At 43.5% G+C, this 27,926-nt stretch overlaps 1 protein-coding gene and 1 long non-coding RNA gene across 3 annotated transcripts in view; one reads left to right on the forward strand and one right to left on the reverse strand.

The window, feature by feature from the left end:
- Nucleotides 1-23,392, reverse strand: part of LOC110212980 (uncharacterized) — a 35,241-nt gene extending 11,849 nt beyond the window's left edge. The window contains exons 1-5 of one of the 2 annotated variants that reach the window (XR_013487458.1): nt 23,029-23,392; nt 19,470-21,978; nt 14,756-14,835; nt 12,100-14,519; nt 10,228-10,290 (exon numbers count right to left, since the gene is read on the reverse strand). This is a non-coding gene — a long non-coding RNA (uncharacterized LOC110212980). The remainder of the gene's footprint in view (nt 1-10,227; nt 10,291-12,099; nt 14,520-14,755; nt 14,836-19,469; nt 21,979-23,028) is intronic. The other variant, XR_013487457.1, reaches the window with a different exon arrangement.
- Nucleotides 23,393-23,521: 129 nt separating this feature from the next.
- The window catches only part of ALG6 (ALG6 alpha-1,3-glucosyltransferase), a 56,152-nt gene continuing 51,747 nt past the window's right edge, over nt 23,522-27,926 (forward strand). The window contains 1 exon segment of the mRNA XM_020993036.2: nt 23,522-23,611. The gene's annotated coding sequence lies outside the window, so the exon portion shown is untranslated.

A 27,926-nucleotide genomic window follows, 5' to 3' on the forward strand; every position in this document is an offset into this window, starting at 1 on the left:
AACACTATGCACATTTGGGAACTTTCCATCTGTCCTTGATCTTTGGCAATATGGCTCCTAGTGGGCATTATTGGATCGAAGGGTATGTATTTTAGTGAACTTTCTAGTATAGTTCTATACTGTTTTCCAAAACAGTCGGACCAATTAACAGGTCTCCCAATAGTGAATTGGAGTGCCTGTCTTCTCTCAGTCCCCTTCACTACTTAAGCATGGACAATTCTTCAGTCTGTTGTTATTTATTGCCAATACCATTATGTCTCTGCTAAGTATTAATCAATAAGTCCATGGACAAGCATTTGTTAAGCACTTGCTGTGTGCCAGGCACAATTCTAGGTGTTTCATGCATAGGAAAAGCTAGAAAAAATTTCTCAAGGCTGACTTATAGTCTTCAAATCTTTACACAGGGCAACAGATGAAGAACTGAAAGAATCTGAAGAAAAGTAATGAGTTCCCCATTTCTAAATGTGTTCAAACATAGTTAATGTAGGAGATGTTGTCAAGGGGATTAATGTATAACACTTATTATGGAGGCCTCAAATTGGGGAGTGGGTCATTTTTGTACCAATGAATCCCAGAAGCACGGAACTGAATAGCTAAGGGATCAGGGGAGGATGACCTAAAGGGCATTTATAAGGAACTCACTAGGTCCAGAACTCTGGCGGGATCTTTAAAAAAGGAGAGATAGGTATGGTGGTACAGGTCTGTAATCCCTGCTACTGAAGAGACTGAGCGAGGCTGGTAGATCATTTGTTCTAAGCTGCTGCTGTAGGGTTAAAGCCAACTGGGCCTCTCCACTAAGGCCCCAGGAGACGGGGGCCATTAGGCCCCCTAGGGAAAAACAAAAAGTCCTAGATCCGAAGAAACAAAATGGGTCAGCTCTTCCCTTCTGATCAATATTGGGATTTGGTCTACTACACTTCCATCCTGGATTGGGAGGCCGCATCTCAAAAATAAAACAAAATATGAATGTTCAGAGCAAGTGCTTTGCTATACTTTGCATTGCTCGGCCTTTAAGAATTCAACTTTGCAACAATGATTCTTAGCTTATTTTCTCTTCCTGATTGTCTGATTCCCAGTGCATGGCTGCAGCCCAGGAAGAAGAGTAGGCATCTGATCACAAGAGCAGCCTGGAGTGGAAAGTTCTTACCAGGTCAAGGAAAAGCCCACCAAGTGACTGACTTATCCTTGGCTGTGTTGAGCATAAGTGTGGAGGAGATGTGGAGAAAGGAGCTAACCTTTGATGGGTTGAGTCTGTGAACTCCTGGGGTCCCAGCCAGCTGACCTCTCGGGGGGGGGAGATTCACTTATCCAGAGGTTGAGCTGAATGTTGTTTCTACAAGGTGGGGGCAAGCTGCAGCATGGCGGACAATTTCCCTGTTCCCCGGTGAATTTGCTATGTGGCAGGAGGCTTGAAGGAACTTTCCTGGAAAGTCTATCTCTTGCCTGTCCGAACTGAGAGGCACAACCTGGCATAGGGTGAGGAACGTTGAAAATTCAGATTTACGAGAAGCAGCGGGGGCCACCTCTACCACTGAGAGCTCATACTTTATATTTGACTTCAGTTTTCAATGTAGTCAAACAGATTTTAATCTAAATAACAACTGAGTGAATTCTTATTGAGGCAGGGAGAGTGAGACCAGTGAATTAAGTGTGAATGGGGATAATGAACTAAGTTATGAATTATTACTAGGATATCCACATCCCCAGATTGGAACCTTGGAGCAAAAGGGCATAGATGAAGGTTTGGGCATCTGGTGCTATCTGTGCATGTGAGCTGGTAGCGAAAGGCTGGGGGCTGCCAGGTGTATTCAGACATGCCCATTTGAATAAGCCCGTACAGCTCGAGCTTGGAGCACCACCTGGTGGCTCACCCAGGTAGGGCACTCTGAACAGGGGCTCCAAGACACACCCCCTAACAATACTACATTCCATCTGTGTGAAGGCAAGAGTTTCACATACACTTGACAGAAGGTTGGATTAGAGGAACTCTAAATTACCTTCTTATTCTAGAATTCCACAATTCTTTGAACTGGGATGAGCCGGGCCTTCCAATCAAGGTGATCTCCTAGGCCTTAAGCTTTGCTTCTCCCTCGGGGACAATCTCAGTAAACCAACTCAATAAACACTTATTAAGCCCCTGATATGTGCTAGTCACTAGGGATACAAAAATAAAAATGAAACAGTCCCTGCCCTCAAAGAACTTCAAAACAGGACAGAGAATAAAGTCGGCAAACTGGTGGCCAATGGGCTTGACTTCAGTGCTGTTATCAACATATGCTGATGAACACATAAATAAAGCAACAGTTACAAAAAGTCAATGAGGCTTTACCAAAAATGAGTCACGCCAAACCAACTCCATTCCCTTTTTTGAAAGGATGACTAAATTGAGAGATAAGCTGCTGTAGAAAATTATAGCAAAGCTTTTGATCAAATATCTCATATTCTTCTTGTAGAGAAGAGAGATGTGGAGTAGAAGAGACTAAAATCAGATGGATTCAGAGTTGGTTGGAACACATGTTCAAAAAGTAGTTGTTAATAGTTGTTGATATCAACAAATCTCCAGTGGAGAGCCCCAGGGATCTGTGTTGTTTAACCTTTTTGTCAAAGACTTGCATGAAGTCACAGAGGGTATGCTCATCATATTTTCAGATTACACAAAGGTGAGAGCTAGAGCTAAAACAGCAGATGACAGAATTAGGGTCCAACAAAAAAGTTAGGAACAAAAGTCAACTTCACAAGTACAGGCTGGGGAAGGTATAGTTACACAGCAGCTGTTCTGAATAAGATCTGGGGGTTTTAGTGGACCACAAGCTCAATCACAGTCAGCAGTGTGATGTGGCAGCAAAAAAAGCTAATGCAATCTTGAGCTTCATTAAAACAGGAATAGTTTCCAGGAATGAAGAAATGATAGTCCTACTGTACTCTTCTTCCCTTGCCAGACTTCATCTGGAATATTATGTTCAGTTTTGGGCACACTGATTTAAGAAGGACATACTTACTGAATATGTGATAGTAAGGATTTCATTTAGGTATGTCTTGGACTGAATGGCTGCTGGGGTTATTTCCACCTCTTAAATTTTATGGAATTATATTCCCATAAACTAGGTACTTGGTGGAGTTTAATATTTTAATTTTTTTGGCATTAGAGAACACAGATGTATTCTCACATGCTTGCATGGTGATTAGGGAAAAACACTAACTTTTCAAGTTCTATTCATCAATACGATCTTCCCAAGTCTGCACACACAGCTCTGCATATGTTTTATATACCGTTGCCTATTTGTTCCCATTTGAGGCCTTGAAGGCTCTGTTTTCTATGAAATGACTCCCATGACTACTCTCTTCCATCCTTTGACCTAGGCTTGGTTTTTCTTGCTTTTTGCTTCTCCTCTTTATGTTCTTTTCCCTTCTTCTGCCCCTCCCTGGTTCTAACACAGAGTATGGCACCTGAAGTGGTGAAGGCCAGAGGGAAGGGGGGATAATGGAGGACAGAAGGGGAAAATTATTCATCCAGATCCCCTTTTCTTCATAAATCAAGATTTGGGTCTTTGCATAGAGCATAGACATTTAGATAGGCAGTAACATTGGGGAATGGATAAAGAGCTGGCCCTGGATTATAATCCTACCTCTGACTCATACAGGCTGTGCCCCCCTAGACAAACCACCTAACCTCTCAGTGCCCTCTGGAAACTCTTTAAGACTATAAGTTGCAGAATGTGCAGATTAGTAGAAAGAAGGTAGGGAGTAAACGATTACTAAACATTTATGATGTGCCAGGCACTACTCTAGGCTTGTTATTGACTGGATCCTCAAAAAACCGCCATGAAGCAGGTACTCTTATTATTCCCATTTTACAGTTGAGGAAACTGAGGCAGAGAAGTTAAGTGACTTGCCAGGGTCACACAGCTATTAAGTGTCTGAGGCTGGATTTGAACTCAGGTCTTCCTGACTTCAAGTCTAGCTTTCTTTCCCTGTAAAATATCTACCTAACCGATGGATCATGAACCCGTTCAAAGTGTAATGGTTCTTTGAGCTCATCAGTGGGTTCAGATCACAACCCACCCACACCTTCTCACTCAAAGAGCTTATCTGTGTTCTACAAATCCTCCAAAGAGGAGGTCTGGCTCTAAGCCTTTTTTTTTTCATTTTGTGGGTTCCAGTGCAGCCCTGAGGCTCTCTATCCATTGGCCATACTTCTTTATCCACTAAAGACTATTCAGACATTTTACCACGGTATTAGGAGTGTCAGAATTTAAACCGTGCAAGTTCTTTCGAAGTGAAATGACTTTGAATACAGCTGGATGATATACTGCACCTGCGTACATTCAGAGAAGCTCATTATAAAAGAGTGGACAGAAAAAAAAATTTTTTTAACTATAGCGACTCATGAAACAAATGTGGAGGGGTTTTGTTCTACTTTGTAGTTAAAATCGATTCATGCCAAATGAAAATCAAGGAACCATAAAGTATTGAAGAAAAAAGTCCCGTGTACATTTGTGGTATTGTCATAAAAAGTAAACATTTATTGAGGGCCTTAAGATGCTTAAAATGAAGCGGTTAGACTTTTAAAAATGGGTTTTGTATAAATTAAAATAAATGAAGCCTAGAGTGTCCTTGATATGTCTATGATGCTATTCATCAACTTTTAAAACATACAATGTAGATGTATTTACTGACCGTGTCATTCATAGAGAGCATAGGATTGCATGAAGTCTCCTGACGGCACAAAAGAGAACATTGAGAACTGGCCTCTTAATTGCTTTGTATCACAGTCTCTAATTGGTTGCTCCATTCAGCAGTTATCTTCTGGTTTCCCACTACCATTTCCCATGCAGAATAAAAACAAAACTCCAAAAAATATTAAGTAAAAAAGTGCATGTCTAAGTAGAAGCATCTCATAAAGGCAGCCGCTGGTTAAAATTGCAAAGGGATTGAGAAGTAAAACTTCTATGTTCGTCTGCCGGAGCCCATCAAGCCAAAGCAGCCTCAGTCGAGAGCCTATAATCCTGACAGCAAGTTGAGCTGATGCGACAATGTCATTTAACTCATCATGGGTCCTATGTTGGTGTAACTCAGACCTCTGACCTTATTTTCTGAAACACTTCTTTTGTTCTGGGCTTTTTTCCCCAAAATCTGGTCACCTATCGTGCACGTGTGTTAATGGAGCAAAAGATAGATGGCATCTCGTAAATACGAACCTTATATTTTTCTTAAGGGACAACACCTATTCTGAAGACTTTTATTGAGTTGCATTTTACTAGTCCTAAAACATTTAGCATTATGTACTTAAAAGATACAGAGCATAGGTATTAACACCCACAGAAAGTATTTTAGTCAGTGAATGTTCAATGTAGCAGGTAGAGATGAACTTAGCACGTCTCCTAGACTGAACTGGGAACAGACTCTTCAGCCATAAAATGCACTTAACAGTCTATTTAATAGTGGTGAGGTCCTTGAAAATGCAATATCCATGCTAATCTCGCCTTTTTCTAAATCACAGATGAAAAATAGGTCAGTAAGGTAGTGCCTTCCCTTTCTATGGAAAGTGTAACATTTAATCTAGTTAAACAACTACCAAAACTTTATTAATTCGATATGAAGAATGAACTTGGAGGGAGTGGGGAACTTTATTAAGAACACAAACCTTTCCAAAATCTGAGCTGGACAACCTGGATCTCAAGACTCAGTAAAAGTTCTTGGGATTTCGAAGCAGTCCAGAAAGTAATTAAGTCCCACCACATGGAAAGGCTAAAGGAAATGAGATTTGTATTGAAGGGATGAGTGGGGAAAGAGACAGTGGAAACTGGAGTTCTACTTTAAGATGCCTTCGGGGGACATTCAGATGAGCAGCGGGCCTCCTAGCCCTTTCCTGCTTTGTCTAGAACGTCCTGCTGAGAATGAGCCCCCAACTCTCCCAGGTCTTAGGGCATTTTGGCCAAATCACAATAAATAAGTACCTACTTGAAAGAAATGTCGGAAGTCTGTGAAGTGAATAAACACAATTAAAGAAAAAAGACTAATTTAGCATTTTCACTTTCCCTTATTTTAAAAGAACTTAATGTTTCCTGATTCTTTCTTTTGAAGAGTTCCTAACTTGGGGTCTCTGTGGGTCTGTGAACTTCAATGGGTAAAAATTATATCTATATTTTTACTCTAACTGAAATTTAGCATTTTCTTCAATGATTTAAAAACATGATTCTGAGAATGGGCCCAGGGGCTTCACCAGACTACCCAAGGGATCCAGGACACAAAAAAGGTTAGGTCCCTCTGGCATAATGTATAATTAGGTCTGTACAGAGGTGCTTTCTTTCTCTTCAAAAGAGACACTCTGGTACAGAGTAAAAAAAGGCCCAGATCTTGCTACCGTCAGAGGATCCCCGTTCTTACTTTGCTCTGCTGCCCCTCACTACCTTTGTGACCTTGAGCCAATCACCTTCTCTTTCTAGGCCTCAGTTTCCTTATCAATGAAGAAATCCATGATCCTGAAGAATAGAAAGTCATGTAACAACTGAAAAGCAAATGCAACCTATTGGTTTTGTTGTTATTCAGTCAGTTTTCACTTGTGTCCAGCTCCATTTGGGGTTATCTTGGCAAAGATACTGGAGTGGTTTGCCATTTCCTTCTCCAGCTCATTTTGCAGATGAGGAAACTGAGGCAGACAGGGTGAATCGACATGCCCAGAGTCCCACAGCTAGTAAGTGTCTGAGGCTAGATTTGAACTCAGGAAGATTCATCTTCCTGACTTCAGGCCCTGCATTCTATGCACTATGGCGCTACCTAGCTGCCCAATCTACTGGCATTATGGCTAAAAGATCTTTCAAAAATTTCACTCATTTTCTGTTCTTTATGTCCCTCTTCTAATTCTCAGCACTTCTACTGGTTTCAGTAACTCATCTCTCTGATTATTATTATTATTATTATTTTGCATATACATGATTGAAGTGACTGAATTAAAATGCTTCCCTACTCCTTCCTCCCTTCCCCTCACCAAAAGGGAAGAATCTCTACTTGAAGGGAATAAGTTACCTTTGGGTTATTTCCCTTATTTACCTGTGCCTACTGCTAAAATATAACCTAGAAATGAGCAGCCTTTTCACCCCCACATTCCGCTCTGATGTTATTTTTTCATTTTATGAGGTTTTTTCTGTAGCTAGGGATTTTGTTATCATTGGGTATATATTAGTTGCAGGCTTCTAATGGCTAACTTAATTTGGATGTAAAAAAAATTTGTGAGACTATAGTTCATTCCCCTTTATTATCTGGTCTGCTCCTTCATAGTTAAAAATAAAAGAAAACCACATCTCTCCAGTGTGTGCCCCACTGCTTTCCTTAATCAAAGCCCTTTACAATGGGCTGAAAAAAAAAAAAGAATTCCCACTCTAGGTATTCAAACTGATTTCCTTGTGAGTGAGGAAAGATTCTGAAATCTACCTATGTGAATTCTGGGAAGTATAGTCCCAGATAGACAGGGTTGTTTCCTCCTTAGCATCTCACCAAGGGAGAAAAATCCTTGTGTGAGTCCATCTACAGATAGATTGTAATAACAATCTAATTGATTAGATTGTAAGCTCCTTGTGGGCAGGAACTATCTTTTGCTATTTTTTATATTCCCAGAGCTTTAACTGGGTACTTTGCACCTAATAAATGTTTGTTGATTGACTGAAATAGGAGGAAGAGTCAGATCCAATCAGAAGCATTGAAGTGTAGTTTGAGTTTGAGCTGGGAGTGGAGGGAGAAGCAGTAATGGTAGCTGGTGAGAGAGAAAGAAGGTCCTGCAGTCATGTAATGTGAACCCAGAAACTGGAGGGGGGGCATTGCAGGCTTTGCTCCAGAGGCCAAGACTTCCACTCATTAGAAAACCAACCCCATTGGGCTTGCGCAAAACAGACTAAGGGTGCTGCTTATTATTCCTTTTGGGGGTCAATGAAAGGACAATCAGAGTTAAAGTCTTTTCACTCCTTTTTTTCTTGCATTAAGCAGACACTTTTAAAACATTTTTTCTCTTTAAGTTGTTTTTAACTTATAATTTGTCTTATATAAAACTATGATCATAATATCTTTGTGATTCATATCTATTAATTGTGCACAGGGGGACTACGATGGAGGAAGTCAGGGAATAGTTTGCATAGAAATAAAGAGGCATAGAGGACAGATCTTCTCTATCTCACTGTTGGGGTGGCTGAAAAAGGATTTTTCCCTCTCATCCTCTTCGAGACTGGGCCAAATGAAAATTTGTTAATTTATTAATTTTTGGTTAATAAACCAAATTTACTAACTTGATGTGAAATGTGAACTCTGAATGAGGGGGGAACTTTATGACGAACATAAACCATTCCAAAATCTGAAAGAGACACCTTGCATCTCAAGACTCAGTAAAACCGCTACTTGGGATTTTGGCCAAATGGAGTAAAAAGGGACAGATCAAAGCAGTCCAGAAAGCAATTAAGTCCCACAATATCAAAAGATCGGTTCTTTATGTACCTTTTGGTTCTATATGCCACACTTATAATCTCTCCAATAGTAGAGACAGACATATCATATGATTAGAACCGTTAACCTGGATTTAATATTTTAGAGTCAGGGACATTTCAGTGAAGTCTTCAGCCTCCAAAGTGAAGGGGAGAGTATAAGCTTTGGACCTAGATAAGGTCACCCCTTGGGAGAAGGAAGGTGTGGTCTGGGAGGAATGGTCTCTAGCTAGAATTTAGGACAAGCCTGAAGGTTATCAAGAGAGCTAGGGGATGGGGGATGGGGAGGAGAGGCGCTCCCACAGCCAACGTCCAAACCTTGCTAGATAGTGCCACCTGCTGGTTACAATACAAAACAAGAGGAAAGAAGAAGTTTTTTGTGTGGCTTTGCACTGTGGTCTCTCTAAAGCTGATTTTCCTCCTTAGCTATAAATAACATGGATCTTGAATACTCAGCTGGGTCCATGATATGATTGACTCAGGAGTTCCCTCGATGCATATTACAACCTACCCATCCTCCCAGTCTTGAGCGACTCTTGTCCAAGAGGGTGCTGAAGTTGGTTTGCTTGAGCGATTGTTAAATTTTCGGTGTGGACGTTTACAACTCAGAAATTAGCAAGCAAATTAAGGCTGCAGGGCTTGACTGATCGTTCTGTTGATTGTCTAGGCTTCAGAAAGCAGTGGAGAAAACACTGATGCAGTGAGGGTTATCCCCCTTCTGTAGCCTGGGAGTGTCTGTGTGGCTCCAAGGGAGGAAGAGTAAGTATCTCCAGCTTCTTGTCTCCCCCCCACACCTTCTCCAAGGAAGACTTAATTCCTGCTGAAAGGGGAAGCAGGAGATTGGAGCCAGAAGCTTGAAGCTGATGGCTCTGCTCAACTCCTGGGAGAAACTGGGAAGGGTGCCAAGCCAGAATTATATCTATCTGATCCCTTAAATATTGTTAGTCTGGGGGATGTGATTTTTCAAGTTCAAGCTAAACTCTTGGTCACTGTTCATTAACGGGAAAATGAGGACTCCCAGCTTTATATCTAAGGCTTGACTCCCTTACTCTGTTCCCACAAAATATCATTTCCACAAGGAATACACACATAGCAGGGAGCCAAGAAACCCATTTATCCAAGTTAGCAGCAGAATGGAAATCAGAGAAAATATACATAGGAGAATGTATACCAGACAACACAGAGAGAAGGAGCTCTCCCATCGGGAGAAAGAGAGAGTCCCAGATCTCTCACTCAACGGGAAGCTCCTCAATGTCTCTAGAGTAGCAAGCTGGGCACAGGGACATGAAGACTACTAACTCCTCTCATGCTGGCTTCTTCCCAGAGTCTTCTTTTCCCTTTAGCAACCTGCAGGGAGGTTGGCATCATCCATCTTCCTTCTCAAAGCTGGAAGCCAGAAGCACTCGAAGCCTAAAAAGGCTCCCAAGAGACTTGCAGAGATTCCCCAGAGAGACAGGAGCTCCCCTGAAGCTCTCAACTCCATCTTGCCCCTCATGCAGATGCAGGGCACTGATCTCCACCAATGAGGACAGAGCCCCATACCAATAGACTCTGGAAGTTGGGTTACATTAATAATGCTGATTAAATTAGAAAGGGTTGGGTACTTCAGAGAGCCGGTTGTTAAGTGTTTACCAGTACATCCCTGCTCTAGTATGTTCTCTCAAAAATTCATTATAGGGAGACCACCCAGTATTCTGGAGCCTTTCTTACTTTCTGCCAACATTGGGATGGTAAAGAGTAGAGCACTCTGGTTATTCACCTGGCATCTTGCCTTGTGCCTCGTCCATCTTCTCTTCCTGTTCTACAATTCCTTGATGACATCCTAATGACGAAAGGGTGTCATCAATGTAGTTAATGGTAAATAACAATCTATATAATCCATAATCTAATAAAAGTCCATTTTTATAAAATTAAAAGGTAATTTCTTAGAACAGAAATTGTCCATTGATACAAGAATTTCATAAACATTACAGGGGCCTTTTATATACCAAGAGACAAGGCACAGAGTATAGCAGCAGATGGCATGGCAGCCTTTGAGGAAGAAAGATAGCCTTCCAAGTCCTGATAATGATCCACACTCTTCAGGTAACTATGAGCAAACCATGATTTTTTCAGCAACATTTTTAACTCTTTAAGAAAAATAACAAATGAGTTGCCAACCTGAATCAGTGGAGGGATTCTGCACATTGGGAGAGCCTCACAAAGGCCAAACCAAAACTGAAATGTATAAGGCACAGAGCAAACTACTGCCTCACCTTCAGTCCTAATTCTTCACACACAATACACAAATGATATTGAATATAGAGCCTTTTTTCTGGGTACTCTGTGTGTGTGTGTGAGTGGGTGTGCTAAATGGAGTTTTGGTCATTTCCTTTGGGAAAAGGTTTTGACCACAGAATTGCTCTTATTAGCAGGGTGCTTCCTTTATATTTAAACCAAATATTCATTTTCAAAGACCATTTTCGACAAGTACAGTAATATCGCTAAGCCAAAGGATCTGCATGACACATAATGGAGTGTGACAATCCGCTCAATTGTGAAAGACACAGGAGATAAAGTAGGGAAGGCAGCATTTGTGGGATCACATTGGTTTTAAGGCTCTTCAGGAAGGAAAATTGACCTAACAATGCAAACTCTTTGTAAATTACATGTTTAGAAAATTCCCAAACATGGTGTATTACTTTACAGTAGCAATGACCTATTTAACTTAAAACTTAAAATCTTAAATGGAGAGATATGGATCCATGGCATTCCCTGAAGGTTTTTAGGTCCATGAACCTATGAATAGATTATATTGCTACATTAAAGTAGTCTTTTTTCCCTCTAAAGATATAAGTACTATTCTATATTTTAAATAACTTTGAAAAATATAGTATTAAAGTCTTAGAATTTTATAGGGAACTTGATTCCTATATCTCACTAAATCTATTTGGTTTTATTTGAGCAACTTTTGGCCTTGTTTATATCTTTCTGAAAATCATTAAAAAGAAGGATGAATACATTGTGGTAGACCATATTCCAGACTGAGGATTGCTTATAGATGTTGCTAAAATACCAATATTGTAGCATTTCATGGCAGGATCATGTAGTAGTTGGTATATGGTCCACAGCAATGCAATTGTGTGTGTGTGTGTGTGTGTGTGTGTGTGTGTGTGTGTTTATTAAGATAGGGATAGTGACCAGACCTGCGATTTGGTTGATATAGAGAACTCTTAGAAGAGGAAAGTCTTACTGGTGAAGATCAAGACTTTTGTTCCTGCAATCTAAAGTCTTGGACAATTTCATCAAGAGGCTAAGAGTCTTTCAGCTAGAATGCGGAGGAAGTGTGATTCAAATCCAGGTCTTTCTGGTTTCACATTCTGTCTTTCAATGAACTGTTTTAAAATTTATATTTGGATTAGAAAATATTATCAGAAGAGATAGCTATATATAACATTAAGAACACTAACACATCACCTATAGAAGGGCTAGTATCTCAAAATGCTACATAAATAAACTTGGATTAATTGTATTTAACCACAGGAAAATTAAAATACCCTGGTAATTTCCTGTAACACTATGGATAGTAGAGAGAAATCAGTATAAGGTGGATTTAATTTGTCTCTCATAGGGGTAGGAGGATATTACTTACTGTAGTTGCAAAAGGGACTTCTCATATTCATAAGGCAAGATCACAGACCCCCATGCAGAGTCATAGAGAGAAATTCCAGTGAACAAAGGAATGACTGTATTGCAAGAGAGAGAATAAGCTTTAACTCAGGACCCCCCGCTTCAAGTCTTCTGAACTGAATGTCTTACCAAAAAGACTCCATGTTTAATATTTGGTGAAATCAACAAGATAGTTCAGCCAACTTTTTTTTTTTTTGGCCTTTTTTGGTGAGGCAATCGGGGTTAAGTGACTTGCCCAGGTCATACAGCTAGTAAGTGTCCTGTGTTTGAGGCCGGATTTGAACTCAGGTTCTCCTGACTCCAAGGCTGGAGCTCTATCCACTGCACCACCTAGCTGCCCCAAAAGTTGGATTTCTTGTTGTTCATCCTTCATTTTCTTTTCCTTTTTTGGGGGGGGGGTGGGCAATGGGGTTCAGTGACTTGCTCAGGGTCACACAGCTAGTAAGTGTTATGTGTCTGAGGCTGGATTTGAACTCAGGTCCTCCTGAATCCAGGGCTGGTGCTCTATCCACAGTGCAACCTAGCTGCCCCCAATTTAGCTAACTTTTGAAAATGAGTTTGAAAGACAGGTTCTGACCCTTACTAGCTGTGAGCCTGGATACATCCAACCCTATCCATTACTTTTATCTTTCAATAGGAAGATGATTTTGGAATTGCTGTACCTTCCTTACAGGCTGCTGTGGGGAACGAACAAAGGTTATTATTGCTCTAGTTCATGGGCTCTTGACCAGAAATCCACAAAGAGGTCTGTGAATGGATTTCACTGGGTCCATGACCTGGGATAGGAATAAATACATTTTTATTTTCACTAATCTCTGTCTGAAATTGAGCATTTTTTAATTATCCAAAAACATGATTCTGATAAGGTTTCACCAGGTTTTGATCCATCACACACACAAAAGTTAAGAACTCTCAATTTTGTAACTTGTACAGCTTAGATTCTCCTAGATTGTAAGCTCTTTAAGGACAGGGATGTGTCTTATGTTATTCGCCTCATTACTTCCCCTTCCCCACTTGTGCGTAGCTCTTAGTACAGGACCTTGCCTGGCTTAGGAGATCAAAAAAGAAATGGTTGAGTGAGAGGAGAATGTAACAACGTTAACTTCCAACGAATGCGCGTAGAAATGTGCTCTGAGATCACCCTGAATGTCCCACCATGGATACAAGCAACCCTAAGCTTTTGAGCCTGGACTCTTCTGATTTTCAGTAAGAAGACTCGTTCTGCTCTCACTGGGGGGGTAGAAGGCAGTAGTGCGCTGGTAAATGGTTAACAACTGGCTCTCTGAGGAAAAGTATTCTGAACTACACAAGAAGACTTTTAATCTGCATCATTAATATTATCTCCATTACTTTCGATCAAGCCCCGCTTTGTAAAATTTGCCTATTTCAGAGGCGCGAATGCTCCCATTAACAATTGAACAGCGGGCTCGGTGTGAGCTGGCTTCAGCATGCTCCTGGCAAAAGCCAGTATGCCTGAGGCCTTGATAGACCCGAGCCCCTGGATCTCCACCTCACCTCCTTCTAACATCTGCTTGTCACTTGTCCTTCGTGAAGCCTTTCCTACCTCCCTCCACACAGATGTACTCGCTCCATTCATCCTAGCCGCCCTATCCTGCTCTGTAACTCCCTCTCAATACGCCTCCATACATAGCACTTCTGGAAGCTGGAAGGCACCCTAGAGGTCGATTAGTCTAAGAGCGCTCCCCCGCACCATTTTACAGATGTTTTCGATAGAGGGGAAAGAGCATCAGATTGGGAGTAAGGAGATCTGGGTTTGAATCTTAGCTTTGCTAACACTTGGTATGACCTTGGGTAAGTCCCTTCATTTACGTTTTCTCTATTGGTGATCTTACTTGCTTCCACTGGTTGAACTGGCATCTCTATATAGATGATTCCAGCCTAGTCTCTCTCCCGAGCTTTAGTCACATATCAGCATCTGCTTCTTGGACATCTCCAAATGGATGTCTCACAGGCAGCCCGAGCTTAGCATGTCCAAAAGAGAGCCCATTGTCTTTTTTTGGCAAACCTTCCCCACTTCTGAACGGCATCATAATCCTTCTAGTCACTCATGTTTACAGTCTCTACACTTTCTTCTTCTTCATATCTCACATCCAATCAGTTACAAGGTCTTGTTGATTCTACCTCCATAATATGACTCCAATCCACATTTCCTTTTCTCTATTCACACTGCCACCAGCCAAATGCAGGCACTCTCAGCATCTCTCACTAGGACTATTACAATAACCACTTAACTGGTCTCCCTGCATCCAGTTTCTCTCATCTCCAATCCATCTCCTCAGAGCTGTCAAATTGATATTTCTAAAGCACCGTCTCACTATGTCACCTCCCCGCACAAGGAGATGCATTGGCCTCTTCTTGCCTCTGGAATAAAACACACACAATCCTCTATTTATCTTTTAAAGCTCTTCAGTGATAAGGATTTCAAAAGATTTTGTCAGAGATAATAATAACTAGAATGTATAAAGAGCATTAAGGTTTGCAAAGCAATCTGCTGATATTATCTTTTTATCTTCAAAACAATCCTACAAGGTAGATGTAATTATTTTCTCCTTTTTACACATGAGGAAACTGAGGTAGACAGAGATTAAGTGACTTACAAATGTCACACAGCTGGTAAGTGTCGGAGGCACGATCACAAGTCTTCCTGGGTATCCGCTGCACCAGCAGCTTCCTGATTCTATGAACATGGAGAGGAGAGAGTTGGGGGTTAGGCTTCCATGTGTTAAACCATTAAAAGAAAAGAGTAAGCCATTTCTGCTTCATTAGAAGGTTCTCATAATTTGATCTCTTTCTTCAACTTCCAAAGTTCAATATTAACAGAATCTCCAAAGCACAAAATTTGAAAAAAAAATTACAGAAGCAATCAGTCCATAATGGCTGTCTGCACCATAAATCTGATTTGTTTGTGGAGGTCATTAAGAGATTGATGGACATGTGACTACATCATCTCAAATAGGTATCAAGTTTGCACTACTGGTCCAGAAGTCTGTAATCAACTAAAAGTGTATTGATTCCATAGTCTGTGCTAGCTTGGATGTGAAGAACAGAGGCAGAAAACGTAGAAGGTAGTAGGAGTCTAAGTATACATATGAGAAGACATCCTAGCGGATATCTTCAGGCCCTTACAGATAAAACAGTCTTTTTGGGAAAAAGATTTACATGCATGTATTAAACAACCAACAACAAACAGTCAATGCCAGAATATTAGCTGTTGCTAAAATATAAAATATGAGAAGTAAGGGCAGTCGGGAAGATATGGATGGATACACACAGCTGCGTGAGCTGAAGGTAACAGGCAAAGATTTACAGAGGTGCTCGAGGACTCCACAGTGAGAGCTAATGTGGAATCAGGAAGACCTGAGTTCAAATCTGGCCCTAGAAACTTAACTAGCTGTGTGATCCTGGGCAAGTCACTTAACCCATTTGCCTCAGTCTCCTCATCTGTAAAATGGGGGTCATAACATCACCTACCTCCCAGGGTTGTTATGAGGATCAAATAAGACCATAATTCTAAAGTGCTTAGCACAGTGCATACAGTAGGCACTTAATAAATATTCTTTTCCTTCCTATAGAGGAGGTGATATTTGAGTTGGGTTGTAATTGGATAGGCATTTTCTGGCTCAGGAAAGACAAGAGTGGGAAGGACATTCCAGGGAGGAGAAACAGGCTAAGCATAGGCTTGGAGGAGGACTTGTAGGTAAGGTATTCACAGAGCAGATAGGGAAGAGATCAGCTTATTTGGAACTGAATATTATAGATGGAAAATGGTGGAATAATTTTATCTTAGATAAGGTTACAGGAAACATTGAAAGCCTATCTGAAATCAGGATCTTATCTCATAGCCATTTGTGGACCATTTGTAAACAGGGGGATGAAAAGATTTGGCCATAATGTATAAAAGACCAGAGTTCTGGGACCCAGGATTTATATGTCCTTATTCTGATTCCTTCCTTGTATAATTTTCACCAAGTCATCTCATTTCTGTGGGCCTTGATTCAAGTTCTAATATTTTCAAAGAAGAAATTATGAAAGTGATCTCTCAGGAAAGATAATCTGCCAGGAACAAGGAGAATGGCTTAGAATCAGATAGATCCCTTGGATGAAAACGTAAAGAATGCTCTGAATAAGAGATATCAAAGTCAACACTACCCTGAGGTTTCACCTCCCACCCAGAGAGTTGGCAAAGATGACAAAACAATACAAAGGTCAATGTTGGAGGGGCTGTGGACAGCTCACAGCTGGCACACTAGTGTTGGTGGAGATGCTGATGGGCACAACCATTCTGGAAATTATGCAAACGAAGTGATCAAAATGACTTTTGACCCAGAGCTTCCACAGTGAAGCATATGTCCTGGAGTGTGCCAGAATCAGCTCAAATCAGATCTTGAGAAGTGGTTCTGAAATTACCAACGCGAGCATTGACACCTCAGACATGAGCAAACCCTACAAGTCGGGTTTAACTGATTGTTTTGTTGCTTATTAGACTGAAGAAAATGATGGTGAAAATGTTAATAAGGACCTTAATGCTCCTTAAAACTTAAAAGAGTGTTATGCATACAATTCAGCTCTTGTCGCTGTTCTGGAGAGCCTGTTTTAAGCTCTCCAGAATATTACTGTGATGTAAGAAACAAACAAAAAGAGTTCAGAGACAAATGGAAAATGTTACATGAAGTGACTCAAAGGTAAGTAAAAAGGGCCAGGAAAACAATATGCACATTGGCTACAACATAAACGGAAAACACAAACACAAAACGGTAGAAAATGAATGTTGCAAAATTATCAAGAACTAGCATGTCCCCAAAGAAAAGATAGGAGAAGGCATCTCCCTCCATTTCTCAGCAGAGGTGTGTGTCTGTTAAAGGGGAGCTTCAAGATGTCCACAGATGTGGAGCACTGCACATGTCAAAATTTCTTAAATGTATTGATCAGTTTTACTCATTTTTTCTTCTTCTGTTTTTCCTTTTTAAAACAATTTGTTATAAGGGGTGATTCTCTGGGAGGGGGAGGATACAGGAGGAAAAATAAACAATGCAAAAAAAAATCAATAAAAATCTGTTTTAGATAAAACAAACATAACATCCCTGCCTAGCAGGGTTTGGTAGTTCCTTGCTCTATGACCTCGTGTGCATGTAGGGAGACATAACTCCTAATTGGCTGAGACAGCGCTGAGTCCTCGACTTTCCATATGGTGTATGGGGGTGATGGTGGGGGAGAGACATAGGAGAGATGGTGAGAGAGCAGATTTCAAGAGAGACAGGACAAGAGAGAGGGTGCAAAGTTCTGAATGTCTCATGGGAGTCCTCAGAGCCATGGGCATGTGGAGAAAGTGGGTCCCCTGATACATTCCTTGATTTCCAGTGCCTGCACGCCAGAGATTGCTGGAGCAGTCTAAATATGGAGTTTTCTTTCTTTTTAAATTATTTATTTATTTAGCTTTAGTTTTCAACATTCACTTAAGATTTTGAGTTTTAAATTTTCTCCCCCTCCCTCTCCTTCCCCCTCCCCAAGATGGTGTGTAATCTGACATGAGCTGTACTTATACATTCATATTAAACACATTTTCACATTAGTCATGATATAAAGAAGACAGTAAAATGTGGAGTTTTCTAATGAGATTGAAGAGACCATTTTTTTCTCTCCCCCTCTCCTCACTTAAGCTGAGCTGGGTGGTGCAGTGGATACAGTGACAGGTCTGCAGTTGGGGAAGACTCATCTTCCTGAGTTCAAATCCAGCCTCAGACACTTAATAGCTGTGTGACCCTGGGTAAGTCACTTAATCCTGCTTGCCTCTGTTTTCTCATTTATAAAATGAGCTGGAGAAGGAAATGGCAAACCATTCCTCTCTGCCAAGAAAACTCCAAATGGGGTCATAAAGAGTTAGACACAAGTGAACAACAACAATTCTATCTTCTACTCCAAACTATATAACTCCCCCAATTTCTGTTTTCTGCTTATTTGGATAAATACATTTGCTCACTGTCTTCAACTATCTTTGGTCAAAGAAGCATTTTACTTGGTGGGAGGGAGCTAAGCTTGCTGAGAGTAAACTGCTACCCCCTCCTTTAAAGTGACTAGGAAAATTGGTTTTTATCTTGAACCCCTCATAGAGCATCAAACCCCATAGACTACAAGTATCTAATATGTAACATGTATGTATATATGCAGATTACATATATTGTATATGTAATAATAGTATATATACACACGGACATATATGTGTGTGTACATAAATATGTACACATATATGTAATTCTATCCCAATGCTTCTCTTGAAGATGCTGTTGTTGTCCTTCATTCTTGAAGAGGGCCATGACATCAGGGAGGTGATGCCATGACATGCAAGTGAACTGGATTGAAGTGAGGGAGGGCTGTGCAAGGTCACCAGCCTCGCTTTCTCCTCCGGAGCGATCTGGATGAGTGGAAGAACACACAGCACAACCCTCCTCCTAGTCTACTCTAAAGTGGAAAGAGCAGCCTCTCTGGGGGACATGGAATGGGGATGTTCTAGATCTTATCTGTCTAAATCTAGCCTACCACTCTGGGCCACCCTGGGCCCCTGAGGCACACTAGAAGCTACTACAAAGCTATTCATGTGCTCCAGGCATCTTCTTTAGCAACCTTCTTCCCTACTGTCCTTCCCCATGGTCATCTTATACACTATTTCCAAATCAAAAATCATAGAACGTCCAAGTGGGAAGGTGTCTGAGAAAGTGCCTAAGTGCAATCCCTTGAGTATTTTCTTGATAAATATTCTGCATAGGCCAGGGAGGGAACCCTGTGTTCTTTAAGTCTGAGACACAAAAGTGGTAGCTTTAGTAGGTTCCACCCACTGGAAAGGCTCCAAAGACTCGACAGGTGACTAAGCATGGGTCTACCCAAGAAGGAGCCCAGTGAAGCTTGAAGGAGACCATAATCAAAAAGTCATCAAAAAACTTTTAGGTTTAGCAACTCAAGAAAACCAGGAGATGGTGACTACACGTGACATTTATGGAGTGGGTACTTGCCCTGGGAAAATCACAGATCTTTTAAAGAAGTACAGACAGCTCTCTTATGGAAGTTCACATTATGCAAATTCACCTTTATGTATAGAATTCTGAAAGAAATTCACATTCCAAAAAACCACCCATGTTAACCTTGCTGTACAGTCTGTGCTTTCCTTCTCTCTTGCTCTCCACCAAGGCCTCCCCTGCTAAAAAAACTAAAAATACCTGGCCCTCCCCCCCATACCCCTAGCCAGCCCCCTCCCTCCATGGGCATGGCCCACTTCCTGCCCCTCGCTGTTCCCCAGAGCTGCTGGTAAATTCCCATTACCTAAAAATCCACTTCACTTAGAGATCTGTAGAACGGGCCACTTCTGTGAAGTGAGAAGGTCTGTATCAGTATTTATGGAGCAAGATCCTCCAGGGTACACCACTTCTTTTCAGTTTTCATTCAGGACTCATAATCTGTGACCTGGGGCCCAGACAAACTAGTATCAAATAGAACTTGAAACTCGAGAAGTTCCCTGGGCTTATTTAATGCCCTCTTGTCTTGTAAAATGTTCCCCAGTTTTCTCATTCTCCCCAAGGCCTGTCGACTTTTCCTTGGCAATGTCCATCCTGCTGCTCCTTCTCTCCTGGCTCTCCTTGCCAGAGCTGAGCTCAGGCCTCCATCAGTCCAAGCCTAGATCATGGCACTAGCTGGTTAAGTGGCCTCTCCCCCTCTGTTGTCTCCATACTGCAATCCACCCCGCATCCTGCTGCCAAATTGCCTTCCTCCATACAACATGGGCCACCCTGGAACCCTGTGGCCCTTCTCTGGTCACCCCCCCCCATTAAAACTCAACCACGGCTCCCTACTGCCTGCTGAGTGAAGTCTACATTCCTTAGCCTGGCCTTCTCCAATCTGGTCCGAATCAACCTTTTCAGCTTGGTCTTCCACTATTTCTCCGAATGAGTCCCACACTCCATCCAACTGTATTAATTGCTTTTCCATATATGAAGCTTGCACTTTACTAACTGAACATTTTTTGTAAAACCACAACCCGCCTATGAGTATCTGGACACCTGGGTGGTACGGTGGGTAGAGCCCCAGATCTGGAGTAAGACCTGAGTTCAAATCCAGCCTCAGATACACACACCCTAGCTGTGTGACTCTGGACAAGTCACTTAACCTTGTTTGCCTCAATTTCCTCATCTGTAAAATGGGCTGGAAAAGGAAATGGCAAACCACTCCAGTATGTTTGTCAAGACAACCTCAAATGGGGTCACAAAGAGTTGGACACAACTGAAATGACTCAACAACAAAAAAAGCCTAGAGAGGAAAAGGAAATGCTCCAGGATATTTGCTCAAGCGGGAATGTTGGGCCTAGAATCCAAGACTCTAGGCCAGGGGTGGGGGAACTGGGGCCTTGAGGCCACATGTGGTACTCTAGATCCTCAAGTGGGGCCCTTGGACTGAATTTAAACTTCACAGAACAAATCCTTTTATTAAGGGGATCTCTACCCCTGCTCTAGGCTCTACTTACTGAACTTTCCATTCTATCGTGCTTGAAGCCTGGAAGCTCACTCCAGCCCTAGAATTCACCACTTCACCCCTCAGAAGGACCCTCTCCCCCCTGGAGCCCCTCCCTCTGATTGGAGAGTAGAGGGCTCCTCCCAGAACCTCCATTTAAGGAGGCTGCCCAGGACAGCCATCTCTTAATTACCCACAAGGCTGTGTTCCTCCTGACTTCTCCATCATGCCCCCAAGACATTCTCTCCCGCCAAAGAAGACTCCCATTTCTTGAAGATTTTTCCCTGTTCCCCCAAGAGATTCATTCCTCAGCCCCTACAGAAAATGCAATCTATGCCACTGCTCACTTAGCACTTAGAATGTGCTGCCTTCTAGTTTTTACCATCTATTTATGTATGCCCTGGATTCCTATGAACCAGCACAGTGGTTTGCAAACAGTAGAATCATAGAATGTTGCATTGAAATTTGACCCTTGCATTTTACAGATGAGGAAACTGAAATCCAGAAAACTAACTGATTTTGTCCAAAGTTGCACAGCTGCTTCATAGAAGCACAGCTTTAGGGCTAAAAAGGACCTTGTTCAACCCCATTTGCGATTTTCTTGGCAAAGATACTGGAGTGGTTTGCCATTTCTTTCTCCAACCCATTTTACAGATGAGGAAAACAGAGTTAAGTGACTTTCCCAGAGGCACACAGCTAGGAAGTATCTGAGGCTGGATTTGAACTCAGATCTTCCTGATTCCTGGCTTTGTGCTCTATCCATTGAGCTACCTCCCCATCTCAAGAAATGCCCTTAGAGATCATCTAGGCCAAACTCCTTGTTTGGAGGAGGAACTAAGGCCCAGAGAGCAAAGAATTTGCTCCCACCATACTATAAACTCCTTGACTGCAGGGGCTGTGTTTTGCTTCTCTGTATCTGCAAGGCTCAGGGCCTTGATCCATGCTGATTGACTGACGCTATGATTTAAACCCAAGACCTCTGACGCCAAATCTAGGTCTCTTGACTCCTCATTACCATAAGGGTCTGACAGTGTTTGTTGGCATTTAACGTGGAATAGGAGAGTCAGAGTGTTGGAGCTGCTTAGGACTTAGAGATCACCTTGCCCGATCCTACCATTTTACAGACAAGGAAACTGAGGCCTAGAGAAGGTGATGTGACTTTTCTGAAGGCCACAGAGCTTGTGAGTGGCAGAGGCAGGATCCAACTCCTGATTCAGTTTTCTTTTCAGTCCACCACAGGAGGCTGACCCAGAAGGAGCAACGAACAAGGTGCTGGTCTCAAGAAGGAGCAGAGATTTGAAAGAACAGGAATCTTCCAGATAGGACACTGGGTGGGGGTGGGTTAAGGAAAAGCAGGGGAAGTTTCTCTTGGACCTAAACGGCCACATGCTCAGGGGCCTCGAGATGATCCTATAAATTCAGCTCAAGTGCTATGATCCCTCTCCCCATTAAGTAGCATGAATTTTGTGTCCACCTTAAATGAATGAATGAATAAAAGCATTTATTATGTGCTTATTATGTTCAAAGCATCACGCTAAGTGCTGTGCATACAAATAGAAAAGTGAGATCATCTCTGTTCTCAGGGGTTCCCAGTTTAATGGTGAGATAAGCGAGGAGATATTCGAGGTTCATAGTAGCTGTGAGGGAGGGTGTTTCAGCTGACGATGATCGTGAAGGCTTTAGTTACGGAAATGAACTTTGGGGGAGGGGCAGCTTGAAGGAAGGACAGGATTCTCCGAGTGGGACGAAGCTCCTACTATGTGCCAGGCATAGTGCTCTGTGCTAGGGATGGAAGGCAAGAGGGAAACGCCCCTGCTCTCAATGAGCTTACTGTCTTTTGGGAGGGAAGACAGCATCTCTGTCTCTATCACAGGTCTAGAGTTAAACCTTGGCCTCCAGCAATGTCTACATTTACAGTCAGATCATCCATATCTATATCAACGCATAGGCGTATACACATATTATACATGTACACACATACACATATTTACATATGTAAATAGAATAGAATATAAACACAATATGAATAACTCTATGTATCCATCATCCACCAATCTCCATATCTGTTATCTCATCATCATCATCTTCCATCCATCCATCCATCCATCCATCCATCCATCCATCCATCCATCCATCCATCCATCCATCCATCCATCCATCCATCCTTCTCTCTAATTGGCCAACGGACAGACCCCTGGGCCTGGAGTCAGAAAGACCCAGTTGAAACGCGGCTTGCTGATACCTCCTAGCTGTGCAACCCTGGGCAAGTCCCTGAACCCCTGCCTGCCTCAGTTTCCCCATCTGTACAACGGGGATAATGATATCCCCGAGCTCCTAGAATGTTGCGGTGACGCCTGCTCTTAGTCTGATAGGATACAGTGTCTACAAGTTTGTAGATACAAAATAACTAGCTGCGCACCTCGAGGCCAGGGACGCTCCGTCTCACGCAAGGTGCCCGCTGCAGCAGCGCCTGCCCTGCGGAGGCGGACAGTTTAGCCCTGGGAGGGACGTGCGCAGAGGAGTCTCTAGGCATTGAAGGCCGCGCTCAGCGGCGGGTTCCAGGCCGGCATAGTCGGGCAGCGGCCGTCCTCGGGGCCAGGAGATTCCCGGGTCACCAATGGCCAGCCCGGCGCAGGAATGCTAAGCCGCTCCTCAGGCCCTGGCCGGACTCCCAGGAAAGCGGAGCCCGGGGATTTCCACCTGCCCCCAGGCTCACCCCGCCGCCTCCTAGGCTCCTAGGCCCCGCCCCTCCACGCCCAGGCCCCGTCCCCCCCCACGTCCAGGCCCCGTCCCCCCCCCCCGGCCTCTCTCCTCCTCGCCGCCCCCCCCGCTCCTGCTCGCTCCTGCGCGTGCGCGCGCTGGGGGCGGGGTCGAGCCCTCGCAAGCCCAGCGCGCAGGCGCTCTGGCGGAAGGCGGTGCGGGCGGAAGCCGGAGGGCCGGCGGGGTCCGTGAGCAGCAGGGTAAGAGTCCGTTCTGGGGAGGAGGGAGGCTGGCGCATGAGGCCGGCGCGGCCTCTGGCGTCTAAGAAGGGGGAGAAGGGCGGGGGCAGCCGGCCTTCTCCGTCTGGCCAGGGGCACGGGGGCTGTCGTGGCCTCCAGCGCTGCGGGGGCGGGGCCATTCAGAGCGCATGCGCGGCGTGCTTCTTCCCACCTCCGCGCTTCTACTGGGGCGCCCTCCGCACCTTCTGTTCCCCGCCCCCGTCCAGAGGAGGACACTGAGGCTGTCCTTTGGGAATGTTGCAGACATCCAGAAACTCTAGCATTTCGCTGTGGGAGGAGCCAAAGACAAGCTAGATACAGGGAAGGAAGAGACATCTTACAGATGAGGAAACTGAGGCCCAGACAACCATCCATGGCCTTTAATAGCCAGCATTGATAGGAACAGTGTACCCACAGCAACCTGGGGGGGTGCTGTCATCCCTATTTTATGTAGAGGGAAACTGAGGCTGTCGGAGATTAAGTGACTTGTTCCCAAGTGACCAGCGGCACAGCTGTCATCCATTGCATAAACACTTATTAAGAGCCTGCTGTGTGCCAGGTACTGTGCTAGAGGCAGTCTGGGAAGTGTTGGAGGCAGGATTCGAACTCAGATTTTCCCTCCTACCCCTGAATCCTGTTAAATGGCAGCAAGAGCCCTGTGATGCACACGTCACCGCCAGGGAGCATGTAGGAGGTGCTCTGTATGCGCACGGGAATGCAAAGATAAAGTGAACACAGGTCCTGCCCTCAAGGAGCTTACCTTCTGATGGGAGAGGCTGTGGTGTGGAGAGAACAGGCCTTGGCATTAGCAAGACCTGGGTTCAGATCCTGCTTCAAACTTGCACTGTGTTCCCCTGAGCAAGTCACTTAAACTCGGCCTCAGTTTCTTTATCTGTAAAATGGGGGTGATAGTAAGAGGACCTACCTCGGAGTTATCTGAGGATTAAAGGAAGAAATATACATAAAGCACTTTGCAAGCCTGGAGGTGCCTTGTGATCATAACATGGACACTCTGCTCAGGGTCCTTACTGTCAATGCTAGCCTGACGTTGGCGTTGATGGCTACAAGATACACGGACTGTCTGCACGCGGCTTTACAGGAGAAGGCACCGGCCGCTCCTGGGAATGGCCCTCGATTCTAAGAGGGGGGCCAGCATTCCAGGCGTGGGACACAGGTCGTGCAAAGGCCCGGGGCACAGGGCATGTAGCCTCAGCTGTGAGCAGCAGCAGGGCTGGACTGTAGTGTGTGTGCAGGGGAGGAGCGGGAACTCTAGGGAGGCCCAGGTGGTGAAGACTGCCCTATGTCCAGGAACTTCATATTTTGTCCTGGCGGGCTTGGGGAGGGCCGACGGGCCTGACCTGAGCTCTGGGAAGGTCACTGGCAGCTGGGCTGAGGGTGGTCCAGGGTGAGGAGAAACTCGAGGCAGGGAGACATCGTAGGAAGTGTTTCAGGAGGTGAGAGGCAAGGGCCTGAATTAGGGTGGTGCTCATGGGGTGCGAAGGGATAGAAGGGGCTAGATTTGGCAACTGGTTGGATCCTGTATTTACAGGGGGCCAAGTTATGTAACATCAGCCCAAAGGCAGGCATCCGTGGTCTCTCATCTCTTTACCCAGAGGAGGGAAGTATGTGCCAGAAATTTATTGTTTTCTTTTTTTAATATAAAATTTTTTTCAACCCCTCTCCACCTCCAAATCCACCTAAATAAAAAAAGAAAAACACAGGCCCTGTAACAAATAAGTCTAGTCAAGCGGAATAAATGGACACATTCTCCGTGTCTCATTCCACCCGTTGGTTTCACCATGCTGTCAGGAGATGGACAGCGTGGAGCCTTCTGGGGTCCTGGTTGGTCATGGTCCTGTCAGAGTTCTTGAGGCTTTCAAAGTTGTTTCTCTCTACAGAATCTCTGAAATGCAAATAAAGAGTCAACTGAAACCCAGGAAGGTGAGATCAGGGAGAAGGAAGAAGGGTTTAAGAGGGAGGCTAGAAGTAAGGAAGGATTAGTTAGAAGGAAAACAAACTCTCATTCCACCATTAGGCCTATATCCCAGAAAGGTCAAAGAAAGACGTTCACATACACCCAAACTATTTGTAAACACTCTTTTTGCTGTAACAAATAAGTGGAAACAAAGGTGATGCCAATCAATTAGGGACTGGCTGAACAAAATGTAGTATTTGAATGTATGGATAGGATTGAATGACTGAACAACACACGTTCTTTCTGTGTTGTCCCTTCTTCTTGCTCCCATGTATTTACCTTGCTGGGTTTCAGTTGACTCTTTATTTCCATTTCAGAGATTCTGTTCCACTCTGAGCATTTGTGAAGAATGCTTAGAATTCTTTAATTTCATTAAAGATCCATTTCTCTCCCGTGGGATTATATTCAGTTTTGCCAGGCAAGTTGTTCTTGGTTTTAAGCTTTTATCTTTTGCCTTTTAGAAGCTCATATTCCAAGTTCTCCTATTGTTTATTTTGGTAGCTGGCAAGTCTTATGGGATCCTGACTTTGGCTCTATAGTATTTGAACTCTTTCTCTCTCTTGGCTTGTTGGCTTTTTGTTTAGTTTTGTTTTTTAACCCGGAAACTTTGGATTTGACAATGACGTTCCTGAGAGTTTTCATTTAGAGTTTCTTTCAGGAGATAAGTGATAGATTCTATTTTCACCTTGCCCTCTGCTTCTGATATGTCTGGGGAGTTTTCAGTTATGATTTGTTTTATTATGGCATTGAGGCTTTTTTAAAAAAATAGTTTTCTGGTAGCGTTAATGATTTTTAGGTTACCTTTCCTTCATCTATTTTCAAGCTCATTTGTTTTCAGCAGGAGATAATTTAACTTTTTTTTCAGTATTTCAATTTTGTTTTAATATTTCTTGTTTCATGGAGTCATGGATTTTGTTTGTCCATTACGATTTTCAGGAAGCTGTTTAATTGTGTAAGATTTTACACATTCTGTGCTAAACTATTTTTGTTTTAGTTCTTTTCCTTCAGAATGCTCACTTCATTTATAATATTGTTTTTTATCTCTTCCAGAAATTTTAGTAGACATGACATCGTTCTTTTCCTCTAGGCTTGTGCACCGGACGTCCTGGGATGTGTGGCATTTCTTTATCGTCGGTGTCTTTTGTTCATCTGTATTTCAAGCTTTTCTTCCAGAATTGGGGCTTTTTATCAGGGCTGCCAGGCTCTGCCAGCCCTTGCACACTCGGATGGGGTTGTAGGCCCCACTTGGGTCTCCATTGTCTTGTTGCTGGCCCTCTGGCGTCTGCTGAGAGGGAGGTGCTCCCAGGCGCCGTGCTTGTATCTGTGCTCCTGGCGTGCAGTGCTGAGCTCTTTGAGGCTGGCAAGGCTGCAGGGCCTGCAGACTGATAAATGCCTTCTCTGTAGCAGGTTTGCCACCTCCCCTCCTAGTCTACCCTGCCCAGGGCCTTATTTGCTCTGGGATTTATTTAAGGGGGCCTCCCTGGCTGGCTGCTTCTAGGCTGAGGGAGCTAGAAGGCCGGGCCCCTCCTTAGATACCCTGCAGGCTTAGGGGTATCTTCTTTTGGTGACTTAGGCTGAGTGGAGGTGCTCCCTTTCTTTGCTAATCACTGACTGGTCTGGTCTTCTTTTGTTTTATCTTTTCTGGAGGACCTGTGTGGGAACTGGGCTGCCATCCCCCTGCCATCTTGGCCAGCAAATGGATTATATCTTAACAGACAGGGGAAAGCCAATGGCTGACCTGGCAGGTAGGTCAGAGCCAGCTAGCTACATACGGTGGAAGATGACCACTGGATAAATAGAGGAATGCCGCTTCCCACCTTGGACCAGACATAGGTTCAAGGCCCTGTCCAGCTCAGAATCGATGATCCTCCAATGCAAAGCGGAAAACTCTTGTCACACCAGAAGGAAGGATAAAGAAGAGAAGACTGGGACCAGTTTTAACAGCTTTGACCTGACCTGACCTCACTTTTTAACATTCACTCTACTTAGATCAGAGTTTCTCCCATGACTAATGTGTGCGCTGTTTGGCCCTAGGGGGGGTGAACCTTTCCTTTTGTTCATTTCCTTCCCAAACCCCATTTTGGGGAAGGACTGATGAAGTGACTTGTCAACGATGGGTGATATTTCACTGCTCACCCTGGGCTTTCATGACATGGGTTTTTTCTCCCCGGTCATGGCTCTGTGTTGTTGAAGCATCCTGGGGATGTTTTCTGAGCTGCAGGCTGGACCTCGTCAGCACGAAATAGTGTGAGCCCGCAGACAGAGAAAACCCGGAGTGAAGAAATTACATTTCTGAGGATTTCTCTAAGGAATTTCATAGCT

The sequence above is a fragment of the Phascolarctos cinereus genome, unplaced genomic scaffold, assembly GCF_003287225.1.
Source record: "Phascolarctos cinereus isolate Bilbo 61053 unplaced genomic scaffold, phaCin_HiC Scaffold_5;HRSCAF=322, whole genome shotgun sequence".
NCBI classification, from domain to species: domain Eukaryota; kingdom Metazoa; phylum Chordata; class Mammalia; order Diprotodontia; family Phascolarctidae; genus Phascolarctos; species Phascolarctos cinereus.